The sequence below is a fragment of the Euleptes europaea genome, chromosome 4 (assembly GCF_029931775.1).
Source record: "Euleptes europaea isolate rEulEur1 chromosome 4, rEulEur1.hap1, whole genome shotgun sequence".
In the NCBI taxonomy this organism is placed as follows: domain Eukaryota; kingdom Metazoa; phylum Chordata; class Lepidosauria; order Squamata; family Sphaerodactylidae; genus Euleptes; species Euleptes europaea.
In genome coordinates, this window is record NC_079315.1 from 42172084 (window position 1) to 42188162 (window position 16079).

The window sequence follows — 16079 nt, forward strand, 5'->3', positions numbered from 1 at the left end:
CAGCAGGTGGGTTTGTTGGGAGTATAATCAAGGGAGGTGTCGCCGGGCTCTCTGTAAATATGAGCACAACTGTGACAGTTATTTTGGGCCTCACCCAAGGCTGTCCTGTACAAGGGAGCGCAATAACCAGCAACCCTTTCACAGGAACCGCCCCCTTCAAGGTAACGGCAGGAAGGAGGGTGGAGCCGGTGCCACCTCAGCTGATAGCGCCAACGCCAGTAAATAGTTTCTGTGAGCCTAGCGAGCCCCTGTTGCTGTGCCCAACACCGGTGCGTTTTGAACCTTTAAGTAACTTGCTCACATTATATCCGAATCGTGCCGCTGCTATTTTTTTGTGGGAAGGGTTTTCTTTGGGTTTCAGGATCCCCTTCCACGGCCCTCGCACTGCCTTTGAAGCGCCTAATTTGTGCTCTCCTCAGGACCTGCAGGGGGCGGTCGCTGCCAAAGTCAAAAAGGAGTGCATGGCCGGCAGGGTCACCGGCCCCTTCTGGGCTCCTCCATTCCCCAATGTCAGGGTGTCACCGATAGGCGTGGTGCCTAAAAAGACCCCTGGTGAATATCGGTTGATCCACCACTTATCGTACCCTAGAGGCACCTTGGTAAATGATGCCATACCTCCTGAATTCTGCTCAGTGTGGTACACTTCATTTGATCACGTGGTGGGAATAGTCAAGTCATGTGGCAAGGGGGTCCTTATGGCAAAATGCGATATCAAGTCTGCCTTCTGGCTCCTGCCAGTGAACCCACTGGACCATTGTTTGCTGGGTTTTAAGCTTAATGGGGCTTGGTACATGGATAAGGCCATGCCGATGGGCTGCTCAGTGTCCTGTGCGGCCTTTGAGACTTTTAGCACCTTCCTCGAATGGGCCTTTAAGGTACAGGCAGGATCCCCCCGGGTCACCCATTACCTGGATGATTTCCTCTTTGCAGACCCTCCTGATAGCTCTGCTTGCGCAGACTACTTGTGTGCATTCAGGGAACTCGCTGAGGAATTAGGAGTTCCCCTATCTCTGGAAAAGACCGAGGGCCCCTCCACCAAATTGGTTTATTTGGGGATCCTCCTTGATTCCGTGGCCGGGACCTCCATCCTCCCGGAGGAGAAATTGGCTGCTCTTCAGGCTCTGATTTCCTTAGTGCTGGCCAGGAGAAAATGCACTCTGAAGGAGATCCAGGTCCTGTTGGGGCATCTTAATTTTGCTGGTAGGGTGGTTCACCCAGGCCGGGCCTTTTGTGCCAGGCTCGCCAGGGCCACAGCAGGGGCTAGGTCCCCCCACCATCGGATTAGGGTCACCAAAGGCATCAAGGCTGACCTATTGTTGTGGCAATCATTTCTGGCTACATACAATGGGATTTCCCTATGACAGTCTCCCAGGGATGTTAGTCCTGCTCTGCAAGTTCACTCTGATGCAGCCAGCAGCATAGGTTTTTGGGTTTACTTCAAAGGGTGTTGGTGTGCACAAAGATGGCCACTCTCCTGGGCCACATCGGGGATCTTAAGGGACTTAACTTTCCTGGAACTTTTCCCAATTTTGGTAGCGGTGGTCATCTGGGGTCCATCCCTCTCTAATTCGCTCTGAGTGGGTTATGTGCCTGGTGCGCAGGTTTGTCCTAACCTGTCTCACGCATAACATTTCTTTTACAGTCAAGCACATTCCAGGCGTTAATAATGAAATTGCAGATGCTTTATCTCGTTTTCAGGATTTGAGGTTCCAAACGTTAGCTCCAGGGGCGAACTCTCACCCGGACACTTTCCCGACCGATCTGTGGAAAGTTGGAGAAACTTAATTTTGCAGGGAATATTTAATTCCATCGCCTCATCCTCACTGTGTTCCTATTCACGGGTCTTGGACAAGGTACTGGCTTTTGACAGGAGTTTGGGTGGCAGAGGGGCCTTGCCTCTGGGACAAGAGGTGATTCTTAGATATTTGGCAGACATGAGGCTATGAGGCCTGGCACCAAAAATGATGTCCCTCCACATGGCCGCCATTTCCTTCTTTAGTAAGGCATATGGCTATGAGGATCCCTGCTGAGTTTTTTCCATAACTTGGGCAATTAAGGGGTGGAAGAGGATCTCCCCCCGTCCTCCTGATGCCAGGCGACCTATAATGTTCTATGTCAGACTTAGGAAGTCCAAAACCGATCAGTCCGGACGTGGGGCAACCGTAGTTCTCCATGCTGTGGCTGGTGAGCGGTTGTGCCCTATGTCCACACTGAGGGCATACCTGCGGGGGTGACCTCTTTCTGCTCGTCCCCTGCTTCTACATGCAGACGGGGCTTTCCTGATGAGGTACCAGTTCATGGCAGTCATACATTCCTGTCTTAGGGTGGCAGGTCTGCCGCCTAAGGAATTTGGGACACACTCCTTCAGGATCAGGGCGGCCTCCTATGCAGCGGGCTGTGGGTTGTCCCATGAAACCATACCCACAATTGGTCATTGGAAGTCAGGGGCCTTCCAGACCTACATCCATTAGTGACCATCATGTGAGTGGTCCTGGCAATGCTTGTTATCTTTTCTGTTCTAGGACGCCGGAAGTCTGTTTGGATATTGGGACACAGCATTGTGCACTGGGCCGGGAGCTATGTGAGATCATCGGAATGGGGCAGAGTGCTGGGCTTGCAGAAGTTGATGACCATGAGATGGATCGGCCACCAGGGAATGCGCTGGGATTCCTTCTTGTCTACCGTTACGAAGAACGTAGAGCTGTTTGGCATTCCTGAGGAACTAGTTATCCAATTGAGGTAGAACGATCTGCCGGCCTTGAAGGGTTTGGACTTATGATCTACAATTGTACAGGATCTTGAAATTTTGCATTCAGAGATGCTGGGCATCCGGCTGTTTTGGTCCGAACTGTTGGAGCGGTGAGCGTGGCATGATACAGATGTGCCAGACAGAGTGGACTTTGCCAGGAAGAAAGTGTGCCATGTAGTTGGTCATTTCGTAAAGTCAATTGGGGGCATGGTAATCCACCACCCGGACATTTGATTCAGACAGTCCATGCTTTATCACCCTGATGGTGTGCATTTGTCCGACTAGGGTCAGCACCTGTGGCTGCACGATATCAGGAGCTCTCTCCTTTGTTGGTCGCAACAGTAGGAGTGTTGGCGGGAGCAGGGCAGCAGCCCTGCTCTTTGGTGGTTTTTGCAGGGGTCTGATCCAAGCTGGGAAGATGTGCCTTTCCTTCCCATTTGTGGGGACTTGGGATGGAGTACAGCATTGTTGCCCAGCTTGGGGTTTTGCTTTGGGTGCTCCAGTCCTGGTGGCACAAAAGCTCTACTCCGTGTGCTGTCCTAACATGCGGTTTGGGCCATTCATCAATGCTTTCGATATTGAGCGACAGGGTGGTCACCCAAAGTTTGGATCTGCCCCCATGGTTTTTTCCACCAGGTGCTCCATCTGTTGTAATCAATAAAGCTGTGGCCATTTATTTCCCAAGTTCAGTTGTTTGTGTGTTTATTGGGATTCTCCCCCCTTTCTTGTGGAGCCGTTCGCCCGTGGGGTCACAAGGAATGTGACTTGAATGACCGAGTTGAGCATTGTGGACTTACCCAGGCCCAGCAGCAGAGGGAAAGTGAGGGGTGTGTCTGCGGGGAGCGCTAGGGGCGGCCGCTCTCGCTGCCGTCTCACGAGTGCCTGCTTGCTTCCGGTGGCGCCCCGTGATTGGGCGCCAGCGCGGGACGATGACATCGGGGGCAGCGACGGGAGCTTGTTCCCTCGCCCCTCCCCACATTCTATTAGACAGCGCGCTGCCCAGCAGCCAGCCTGTTGGCGTTTGGGCAACACAGAGACCCACCCACCCTCCCTTTGTTGTATGTTGTTTTAATCCTTTTTGTCACAGCTGTGGGCGGTTTTTGCATGGGGTCTGATCCAAGCTGGGAAGAGGTGCCTTTCCTTCCCATTTGTGGGGACCCCCATAAGGGGTCTTGGGATGGAGTGCAGCATTGTTGCCCAGCTTGGGGGTTTGCTTTGGGTGCTCTAGTCCCAGGTGGCTCTGGCTTCACATAGAGATGCCTGTCCTGGTGGGGCCGTCCCCACATGCTGTCCTAACATGCGGTTTGGGCCATTCATCGATGCTTTCGATATTGGGCGACAGGGTGGTCACCCGAACGTAGGATCCGCCCCCATGGTTTTTTCTGCCAATTGCTCCATCTGTTGTAATCAATAAAGCTGTGGCCATTTATTTCCCAAGTTCAGTTGTTTGTGTGTTTATTGGGTTCTCCCCCCTTTCCCGTGGAGCCATTCTCCCATGGGGAAACAATCACCTTTCTCAATTAGGCACACTCAGCAGTCCAGTAGCTCTCTTTCCCAGCCCTACTCAGAGCCCAACTAATTGTGGTCTTCCTCTGGCAAGGAGGAGCCTAACTCAATTAAAGGCTCACCCAGCAGAAGGCAGGGCCAGTAGTCAGCCCAGGCAGAGCAGCTGCTGTAATCACCTTCCTCAATTAGGCACACTCAGCAGTCCAGAAGCTCTCTTTCCCAGTCCTACTCAGAGGCCAGCTAACTGTGGTCTACCTCTTTGTGAGAAAATACCCCCAAAGAAGGTGGAGCAAACTCTCTGTGCTCTGTTGTCCACAATATTGTGATCTAATAAAATCCAGCTTTTTAAAATCAGAGTCACTGCCCTCCTTTCCCCAAGTTGTTTTATAGTATCTGTTGAGCATCCTAGCTGATTAGCCCTTTTATCTACCATTTGTTTCCACGGTGACTTATGATTATCATTCCCAAGACATTGCACATTGAAGTTGGGGCTTGTATTTAGCACCAATCTTACCCAGTACTTAAAAGTAGAGTGCCAGGCTCTCATTTCGAGATAATTCATTGCCAACTCAGCTTGTATTGCTATATTGGCAACACATTTGGGTAAATCCGTGACCTGTCTTAAGAATTTATACAGAGAAATTTTAATAGAACAATTCATTCCATTAATCCAAACCCATATAGTAGTGGAAGGACTACCTTCACTTCAAATATTTTTTATAACTGCTGGTATGAACTGCCCTCCTCATCTGAAATAAAACTTAACAATTGCATTAATTAATCCATCTACTTTACTTTTATCCATTTTTATACGTTCAATCTGGCATGAAACAAAATGTCCAAATAGACAAAATTGTCCAAATGTTCAATCTCATGGCCTTTCACCTTCCAAAACAAGTCGTGGTATCTTTTCTTCTGACTAAACACTACAGCCTTAGTCTTCTGGGCATTTATGATCAAAAGCTCATTTTCAAAGTATTCCTCTAAACCAGAGATTAATTTGTGCAACCCATTTGCTGTCCACAGCAAAAGTGCCATATCATCTGCATACAACAGAACTGAAATCTTATTATCGGCCTATATGGGATGATGTTGAGAACTAATTGTTTGTAGTCGAGCTGGTAAATATCTTATATGTAATATAAATAATAAAGGAGCAAGGGGACAACCTTGTCTTCATGGAATCTCTCCAGACAGTCCCCCCCATTCCTACATCTAAACCAGGCTGTAGGCCATTCATACAGCTTAATGATCAGCCACAGTAGACACCAGTTGATATGTTTGCGATAATTTTTCCCAAAGACACGGGCAGGATACCATAGCAAATGCCCCTTGCAAATCGATAAAGGCAACAAATAAACTTCCATGACTCCCTGAAGCACATTTATATATTAAATGGGAGAGTATTAGACACCAGTCAGTTGTTGAATGGCCCTTCCAAAAACCAACCTATAGCTCAATATCTCTTTTAAATGTGGATTATAAATTATTTGTTTCCATCTACACCAAAAGAATGCAAAGATGCATCGCCAGATTGGTGCACCCCGACCAGACAGGATTCATTCCTAAGAGACATATGAAGGACAATGTGAGACTGGTCCTTAGTGCCATCAAATATATTAAATCCAAATCATTGAAGGCTACTTTGATATTCTTAGATGCTGAAAAAGCTTTTGATAATGTCTCCCGGAAATTTATCTCTGAAACTTTGAAACAAATGAACTGTGGGGACACATTTCACAATGTTTTCAATACTATTTGTTCCAACCAAAAAGCACGACTTCTGATCAATGGAAGCTTAGCTGAAGAATTCGTTATTGCGAAGGGCACAAGGCAAGGCTGTCCTCAGTCGCCGTTGTTATTTGATCTGGCAATGGAAGTTTTGGCAAACTATATAAGACCCCCTCACCTCTGCAGGAGTATATCGTATACCTTGCAGTTATGGACAAGTTTACATAGGGACTACACAACGCAGCATACAAACAAGGATAAAAGAACATGAAAGATACTGCAGACTTGGCCAACCTGAGAAATCAGCAGTGGCTGAACATGGACTGACCCAAACAGGACACAGGGTCTTATTCCAAGACACTGAAATACTGGACAATTCTACCAACTATTTTGTGAGATTGCACAGAGAAGCCATTGAGATTCATAAACATCAGCACAACTTTAACAGAAAAGAAGAAAGTTTAAGAATGAATAAGGCTTGGCTTCCTGTCCTGAAAACCTCCAGACTAACAAAGACTACAGTCCACAATAGCCATGTGGATTAGTCTTGGATTCCACATGTTAACAGATCACTTCAGGATACAATGGTTCCACATTAACATACCACACCCTCATTAGCACATTATCTTGATACTTACAGAACAAAGATTAGCACATTACCTTTAATACTTTGCAGGACAATGACTCACCTCAAACCCAACCCCCTTCTGACTATATATTACTCTTCCTACACACTTGACACTGAGAGACACTGTCCTTCAGTGTTACTCCTCTGAAGATACCTGCCATTCACTTTATCTTTTTCATACCATAGATATGCATGCCATCCAAAACATAAATTAAATCCTTCCATTTCCAATAGTTTAGGATTCTCTAAAAAAAATCCAATTTTTTAACCACACAAAACAAGATGCTTCATAATACATTCTTAAATCTGGTAATCATAACCCTCCAGTCTCTCTTAATTCAATTAAATTATTATATGCAATTCTATGCCTTTCTTTACCCCATCAAAAATTTAAAACATCTTTCTTCCAACTTTTAAATATTTGTACTCCTTTTAGGATTGGTAAGTTTTAAAACAAAAAAAGCATCTTAGGTAATACCATCATTTTAACCACTGAAATTCTACCCCATAATGATAAGGGTAATTTTTCCCAATTTTTAAGATCTATAACAATTTGTTGCCATAACTTGCTATAGTTATTTTGAAACAAATTAAGATTATTTGTGGTTAACCATATACCCAAATATTTTATTTTGTGTTCAATATTAAAACCTGTCTTTTTAGATAATTCTTGCTGTTGTGATAGATAGAATTTTATTCTCATATTATTAGATTTGATTTATTCCAAATATGGAAAAAATATAAAAGGTTCGTGGAAAATAAAATCCCAGGATGGGTCAATCCAGTAGAAGCTTTTATGAAGAGAGGCATACAATTAAATTTGGATATGGATATTTATAGAGAAATTATGGATTGTAAGGAAGAGGAATGGTTTTTAAAGAGTAGAGAAGAACTTAAAATTTGGGGAAATCTCTGGAAAAAAGAGTATAGATTTACAATTACTAATGAAATTAGAGAGAATTTATATAAAATGTTCTATAGATGGTACATAACTGTAATCTATCATGGGAATCAGGCTCAGCCTGGTATCCAATGGTGCCTTTCTGATATATATGTTTCAACCTGCCCGCTTCCCCCCAGTTGAGTCCTCGTACCTTTTCCTGTAAGTTGCTGCTATACACCTTATGCTTCCTAAATAAACTGCTTCTGTTTTAGTTAATGAGTTATAGAGATAAATGTTTATATCTTTATATTACTGTTATGAATAACTTCATAAACTGTTAAGACACTTCTCCGGAAGTCTGGTGATGGGTCACTGTTTTAGGTGGCTGGTGGGTTTTAAGGGTACTTTAAATTGTGTAATCTTTTAGTATACTATGTAGTCAAAATATTCTGTATGTACTCTTTTGTTTTTTCTGTTTTTAATTATTTGTTTGTTTTGTTTTATATTATAATTTTTTTAAAAAAAAGATGCCTGCCACAGCTGCTGGCGAAACGTCAGGAAAGAAAATACCAAGACCACGGTTACACAGCCCGGATAACCTACAAGAACCAATATATAAGGAGGGATCCTAATATCAAAGGAATGAAGTATAAGAACAAAGAACACAAAATCAAAAGTTATACTGATGACGTAGAATTAATTTGTCAAGATCCAGGGGATACAGTACCTAATATACAATTTCAATCTCGATGGTAAAAATGAAAGTACTTCCAAGACTAAACTTTTTATTTCAGTTCTTACTTATAACCTTAAATGAAAAAGTGACTGAAGGTTGGCAAAGAAAAATAAATCAATTTGTATGGAACGGGGGGAAAAACCCAGAGTCCGATTTCAAATGCTCCAAGATGACAAGAAAAGAGGTGGGTTAGGGCTGCCTAATCTCAAGTTATATTATTGAGCCTCTTGCCTGGCCTGGCCTGCTGAGTGGATAAAATTTCCGAAAAACAGGAACACCATTTTAGAAAAAGCAGATCTTTCTCTCGGGTTTCACAATGCGTTATGGACCCCCAAAACAGTGAGGAACTTAAGACAAACATCTGAAGACTGTGATATTAAACCAGCATTATTAAAAGTATGGGACAGTTACAAAAAAAGAATCAGTCCTTCACCACTACCAATAATGTCACCACTTGAGGCATACCATGAAGATCTTGCTTGGAAGAATGATCCTCTCCTCACATATCAGGATATGGTAGATAAAGATGGAGAAATTAAGAAAGATATTAGAAATCTAAACTGGCTAACATATCTTCAACTGAGCTCCAAGCTTAAAGAAGACTGTCTGAAATCGGGTATGATGAGGTTATTAACAAAATTTGAAACAATAATAACAAAGAGCAATGATCATCAGCTTGAAAAGATTTACAAACTGCTGTTAAGATATGATACAGAAATGGAACAAGTAAAGATAAATATGATTAAATGGATGCAGAATTTCAGAGAAATGGTAACAATGGAAACATGGGGAAAATTATGTACTACAGACCTGAAGTTTACTGTTAGCCAAGAAGTCAAAGACAATTGGTATAAAACATTTTATAGATGGTATCTCACTCCCAACACAATTCAGAAGATGAGGGAGCATGCTGGAAATGTCAAGAGACAGACGGTTCTTATTTTCACATGTGGTGGACCTGCCAGCAGCTGCCATTCTTTTGGAAAAAGATCCATAATGAAGTACAAAACATGTTTCAGCTAAAATTTAACTTGAACCCCAAAAGTTTCTTGCTTGGTATAATGCCATTGGAACTGTCCTGACAACTAAAAGATGTATTCAAATATGCTACAACAGCGGCAAGAGTCATTCTCGCAAGAAAGTGGAGACAACCAGCTTTGCCAGATGTAGAAGACTGGAAAGATAAAATGATGGAGTACGCCATAATGGCCAAAATGACTCATATGATGAATACAACTGATGAGGAGACTCTTGAACAGTTTAGTGAAAAATGGAAATTGTTTTATAGATACATAGACTCTAGTAGCTGAAAATTTATTATATTGATAGCAGTAGAAGAAAAGGTGTTAACACTGGTTAAAGTACAGTAAAGTCATTTTCTAGCAGAAAAATTAGAAGATAATACTATTAGACATATTATTTGTTTAACTGGAGAAACAGATGCAATTTCTTATGCTGAAACGTTCCTTTTCATATATACTTTATTTGTAGACGGTCCTATATCCCCCTTTTCCTTTTTTCCCTCCTGTATCCCCCTTTTTGAATAAATAAAATGTCTGTTTGTTTTTTAAAACCAGCCTGCTCTGGGCCCAAGTTGTCATGTTCTATAACCCAATCTAACAACTTCCCATGTAAGTATAATGCATACATTTTTGCCACAATTGAGATCAGGCTAATTGGGCAGTATGAGGAGGTACCTCTCCTATTACCTATCTTAAAGATTGGTGCAATTATGGACTTGGCCCAGCTGGCTGAATCTGGAGTCAGGATGGATTTGCCAAAATGAAAGGCAGCCATGGGTACACTGCCTAGCGTAGCCAGCCTTCAATTAAAATTATCATACTTAATCCAAGATCAGAGGAGCATGCCTAATATATTAGGTGCTGAGGAACACAGGCAGGATAATGCTGCTGCAGTCGTCTTGTTTGTGGGCTTCCTAGGGACACCTGGTTGGCCACTGTGGGAACAGACTGCTGGACTTATGGGCCTTGGTCTGATCCAGTATGGCTTTTCTTATGTTAGTATGTTCTTAATTGATTACATAGATCAGCAGTTTTAAATAAACTAGTTAAATCCAAGCTGTAGCCTCATGTCTTCATTGGGTACAGGGGCAAAGAAACTTATTCTACAGGATTTTGAAAGTAATGCTCTAGCATCTTTCATCAGTTAGATCCCCCAGCTGCAGCAATTGTACCAAAAAGACACAGCAAGCTGTGCTTTCTTTGAAAAATGGATAGTAATCACCATTAAAACCTTCTGGAACAAGTATTGCACTTATATGTACGTGTTAAATTCCCATTGAGAGAGATGTACTTGGGAAGAATGTGTGTCTTGCTTTTATGTCTAAAATGTGTTATAGACAAACTGTTAGTTCTGGGGCTCTAGTTGCAAGTGTGACTACCACTGAATCCAAAAAGAATATGGATAGCTTTAATATTTTGTTTGAAAAAGTAGAAGCTATAAAATATAGAATTATTTAATGAAAAAGTTCTGAAGTTTTGAGACAATCTTTCCCAAAAATGAAGACAATTTTATAGCACTTTCAGGTTATGTTTTCTAAAGAGAAAACCAGAATGGGAAGTAATGAAAAGCTGTTGTGGGAAAATACATTACTAGCATTGCAATTCTATGTAGACATTCTAAGCTCATAGAACTAAGTGGATTTAGACTGGAGGAATTCTCCATAAGATTGCACTGCAAATGTCTCAGGTTCAGAGATAAACTCTTCTCTAGAGGCAACTCAACTTAGTTCTGTCAAAATGTAGAGGGAAAAAGGAGCCGTATTTTACAAGCAAAACTCATCTATGATTAAATTAAACTGAGTTGCACCTGAACAAGTTGCACCTGAACTTACAACAATTTCAACTATGGGAGTTCATTTCAACAAACTGTTTCCTAGCATTTCACAAGGTTCTTCGTATTGATGCTGCCCTCTGCTTTTCCTTCTTGGTGTGCCTTGAAGGGGGTATAAATCCAGTGCACAACAGATCTTTGGGATTTGCACACATATGCCAGAAAAATAGCTGGATCACATCTGTCTTTGCCATGTCAGACCCAGGACATAAAACCTTAGATCCTAAGCAGTGCAAACAGAGCTGTGCTGCAGAAATAACTTTCCAGTCTTCAAGAACTCTTGAAAATGTGGGTCAGGACACTCCCAGGAACACCATGGGAGTCAAGTGGGGGGCTGAACTTTGCCTGCTGCTGTTCAACAAGCAGAAACAAACTAGCACAGACAGAAAGCGAGTTTAGAATCCAAGCCTGTCTCTGTTGTACAATGGTATATATTGCACCAATGCAACTAGAGGCAGAAAAGTACAACCCAATATATGCTCAGCTCCTTGTTGCAGATCTGAAGATTAAGCAATGAAATGCTTCTCTTCAAGAATATCTTGTAACTTCAATTATAACTGTTTGTTCTTACATCTATGCACCATAATTATTCTCTTTCCAGTAGTAACTGAAGTGGATTTAACACAACTAGAAGCAATACACGAAGGGTGAGTCCTAGCGCAGTGTCTGTTACACTTGTTAGTAATTAATTGTACTGAACGTTTAAATGGTCCCATTATTATATGTTAAATACAGTTTAGCTACCACTAACTATTCCTATGAGAAGGACAAATGGGAGAAGCCTAAAGAGGCCAGAGTGGTTCCATAAACAGCTTTTTAAAGATTTGAGAAATAAAAAAGACTCATTTAGGAAGTGGAAGGAGGGCCTTATAACCAAAGAGGAATAAAAGAACTGACCCCTCCCCCCAGGTTACTCGGTCTTTCACCAGTCCTGGAGGTCAGGCTGTGGGGGAGGGGTGGCTATGTTGGTCTGGGAGGCTGTCTCCTTTAGGGCCCTTCCCAACCCAGAGATTCCAGGTATTGAATGTGTTGGCCTAGTGTGGGAAGCTCAGGAGTGCTTAGCCATCTGTTTGGTGTATTGGCCGCCTAATGCACCAGCAGATACCCTGTCGAGCTTGATTAGAGGTAGTGGCAAGCTGGGCCTTGAGGTTCCCAAGGCTGATAGATCTGGGAGATTTCAACATCCATGCTGACGCCACATCGTTTTTGCATGCCTCGGACCTGGTGTCGTCCATGGCAGCAGTGGGGCTCTCCCAATTTTTTTGGGGGGGTCCTACACATCAAGCAGGCCTGGATTTAATTTTTGGTGCTGGGATAGGTGTGGATCTGATGCCCAGCGAGGAGGTTCCATGGTCAGATCACAAAGTCCTGAAGGCCCGGATCAACTTTCCACCCCCACCCGGTTTGGGCAGCGAGCTGATTTATGCTCGCCTGTGGAGACTCATGGCTCCTGTAGGATTCCACAGGGCTCTGCGGGATCCTATTGCCCCGGTGATTCCCTCGATGTGCTTGTTGGAGACGGACATGACTGGCTCTCCACTGCTATCAATGAAATTGCACCCCGGCGCCCTCTTCGCCCCCGCCGAAACCGAGCCTCGTGGTATACCGAGGGGCTCCAAGTCATGAAGCGGGAGCTGATACGGCTAGAGCGAGTGTGGCGGTGAACTCATGACGAAGCTACAAGAGCATCTTATAGGACATTTATGAAAGCCTATGAGGTGGCAATGCTAAAAAGTTCTATGCTGCTGAAATTGTGTCTGCTAGCTCTCGCTTGGCACAATTGTTTAGAGTGATTTGATCTTTAACGTCCCTTGATGGACGGTCAAATGTAGGTACAAATTCGACACATAGCTGTGAGGCATTTATGAGCTATTTTACGGATAAGTGAACTAGAGGTCCCTTGCCCATCTTCTGGTCTGATTTTGGACCACTTCAGCCGGCTTTCAGAAGCTGATGTCGACAGGACCCTGTTGGCTGTGAGGCCTACCACTTGCCTCCTAGACCCGTGCCCATCTTGGCTGGTTAAGGCCAGTCTGGATGCGGTGTGGGCACCTCTGGGAGAGATCATCAATAGGTCCCTTCATTCAGGGACATTCCCAGAGGACTTAAAGGAGACAGTGGTAAGACCGCTTTTAAAGAAAACATCCTTAGACCAGAATGATCTTGCTAACTACCACCCAGTATCGAATCTTCCATACCTGGGTAAGGTAGTTGAGAGAGCAGTCACCAAGCAGCTACAGCGATTTCTGGATGGGTCATCGGCTCTGGATCCCTTCCAGTCTGGCTTCCGACCCGGCCATAGGACAGAGATGTAGAAAAAGTTGAGATTTGTTAAGCAGAGGTATTTTGAACAAGCTAATAAGTCTGGGAGACATCTGCGAACATACTCAAAAAGGAATCTGAGATGAGAAGGATTTGGGTTGTACACAAAAATAATGTTTTTTAACAAAGAAGAAGATATTCAAGAGGTATTTAAATCTTTTTATTCAGAACTATACAAGAAGAATGATTCTTCGCAAACAAACGTTGATTCATATATAGATTCTGCAAAATTGAAAATGTTACAGAAGAGGATCGCCAGATTCCTAATCAAAGAGTTTCTATGCAAGAGTTAACTGAGGCTTTCAAAAAATTAAAAATGGATAAAGTCCCAGGCCTGGATGGACTGACAGCCAGTTATTATAAGGCTTTTGATCATCTGTTGATGCCCTAATTATAAAAAGTGTTTAATGATCTTCTAGAAGATGGGAAAATGCCAAATTCATGGGAGGAAGCTCATATAACCCTAGTTCCAAAAGAGGATCAAGATGGCCACTATCCTCAATCATACAGATCAATTTCGCTATTAAATATAGACTACAAGATCTTTGTGTCAGTCTTAGAAATACTGAAAAGGTGTATATCAAGAATAATCCATACTAACCAAACAGGCTTCTTGCCTAAAAGACAGATGAAAGACAATGTCAGAGTTGTACTGAGCGTTATTAACTGCATTTAGAGCAACTAGGGATTTGATTTTTTAATTGTTATAATAGTTATTATATGATATAAGAGCTAGTAACAGTTATATTAACTAGTATATAAGTACTTGATTATTTTAGAAACATGGTGAAATATTGGTTAAGTTCAGTAATTATAAAGGCGAGTTTAATGTTAGTGATGTACTATGTACTATGTTACTGAAGCTTGGGCACAAACAATTTTTGCTAATTCCCCTATATTTTCTTTCCCTTTTTTCTTTTTTCTGTATCCCCATATATAAAAATAAAAAAATATTTTTTAAAAAAACACAGAAGTATAGTGTCCAGATTACACAAAGTGATGGTATCACTTTACTCTGCTCTAGTTAGACCTCACCTAGAGTACTGTGTTCAGTTTTGGGCACCTCAATTTAAGAAGTATGTAAACAAGCTGGAACGTGTCCAGAGGAGGGAAACAAAGATGGTGAGGGGTCTGGAGACCAATTCCTATGAGGAAAAGTTGAAGGAGCTGGGTATGTTTAGCCTGAAGAGCAGAAGACTGAGAGGGGCTATGATAGCCATCTTCAAGTTCTTGAAGGGCTGTCATATAGAGGATTGTGCCGAGTTTTCTGTTGCCCAGAAGGTCAGACCAGAAGCAACGGGTTGAAATTAAACCAAAAGAGTTTCTGTCTAGACATTAGGAAGAATTTTCTAACAGTTAGAGCTGTTCCTAAGTGGATCAGGCTTCCTCAGGAGGTGGTAAGCACTCCTTCCTTGGAGGTATTTAAGCAGAGGCTAGATGGCCATCTGTCAGCAATGCTGATTCTATGACCTTAGGCAGATCATGAGAGGGAGGGCATCTTGGCCATCTTCTGGGCATGGAGTGGGGGTTACTGGGGCTTTGGGGGGAGGTAGTTGTGAGTTTCCTGAGTTTTGCAGGGGGTTGGACTAGATGACCCTGGTTGTCCCTTGCAACTCTATGATTCTTCTATGAACTTTTCTGACTGTAATCTGAGTATTCCAAGGGAATCACCTTGGAAAGCATAGGCCAGATACGTCTGGTAGTTGGAGTACACATTACATTCCTCCAGCACAGAATGAGTTGGCTAAAGCTTTCTTGCTACTTCCAACAGTCATTCCTTACATAAGAAGGGAGAGAAAAAAATAAAATAGTGTGTAATTGTAATGGGCAGAAGAAATGATAGGCAGGTAGTCGGGGCAGGCAAGATATGAGTACAGGACAAAAAAAACCCTTGGAAATTTGGAATTCTGGATCTTGGAAATGGATTTCCTAGTTGGGAAAACACTGAGCCTTTACATGCCAAGGCAACTCTCTTCAAGCCTTCTGCACAGCTCATAATGTGTTTACCCAGCACCAGCACTCTTGGGGATCAACTAGTCTTCCCAGCATTGTTCCTCTCTATTTCTAAATGCCCAAGGAATGATTACTTTATCTTTAATATGCTTCTGTGAAGTATCGCTTGAAAACCTGGATACTTATATAGAGCATAGGCAGCTCAGATGACTGTGCTCCCTAGTTCAACCGACTGAGTCAAGAGGTAGTTGGAACATCTTAGCATCAGCAACTTCCATTGCCATTAGGGAGACTAGAGAATGTAGTTTACAATGCCCTCATGTTGCACCCAGGTCTCCTGGTTGCTGGTATCTCCCTTCAAAGTGGAATGTTTTGTGAAAGAGGGAAAATGGTGGAGAGCTGTTCCAGGTTTATATTATGAACTGGAAGAGACCTCCTTGAGGAGGCAAGGATCAAGTTTTTTTTTTAATTGAAAGTTTCCCAAGAAAGCTCAGAAGTACTGAGCCAATGATGAAGTGAGCTGGATAAAAAACTAATTTTGATGAACACAAGAAATTTTAAAAAGATATGAGTCAAAGTTTAATTTGGAGTGTCTGGCATTGAAAGCTTTGTGACATAAAATGAAATCATCCTTAGCCTTTCTGTAAATTGCTGGTAAAATAAAATATGAATCTGTTTTAATGTAAAATTACCATATTGAACTGTATAGTTGACCTTT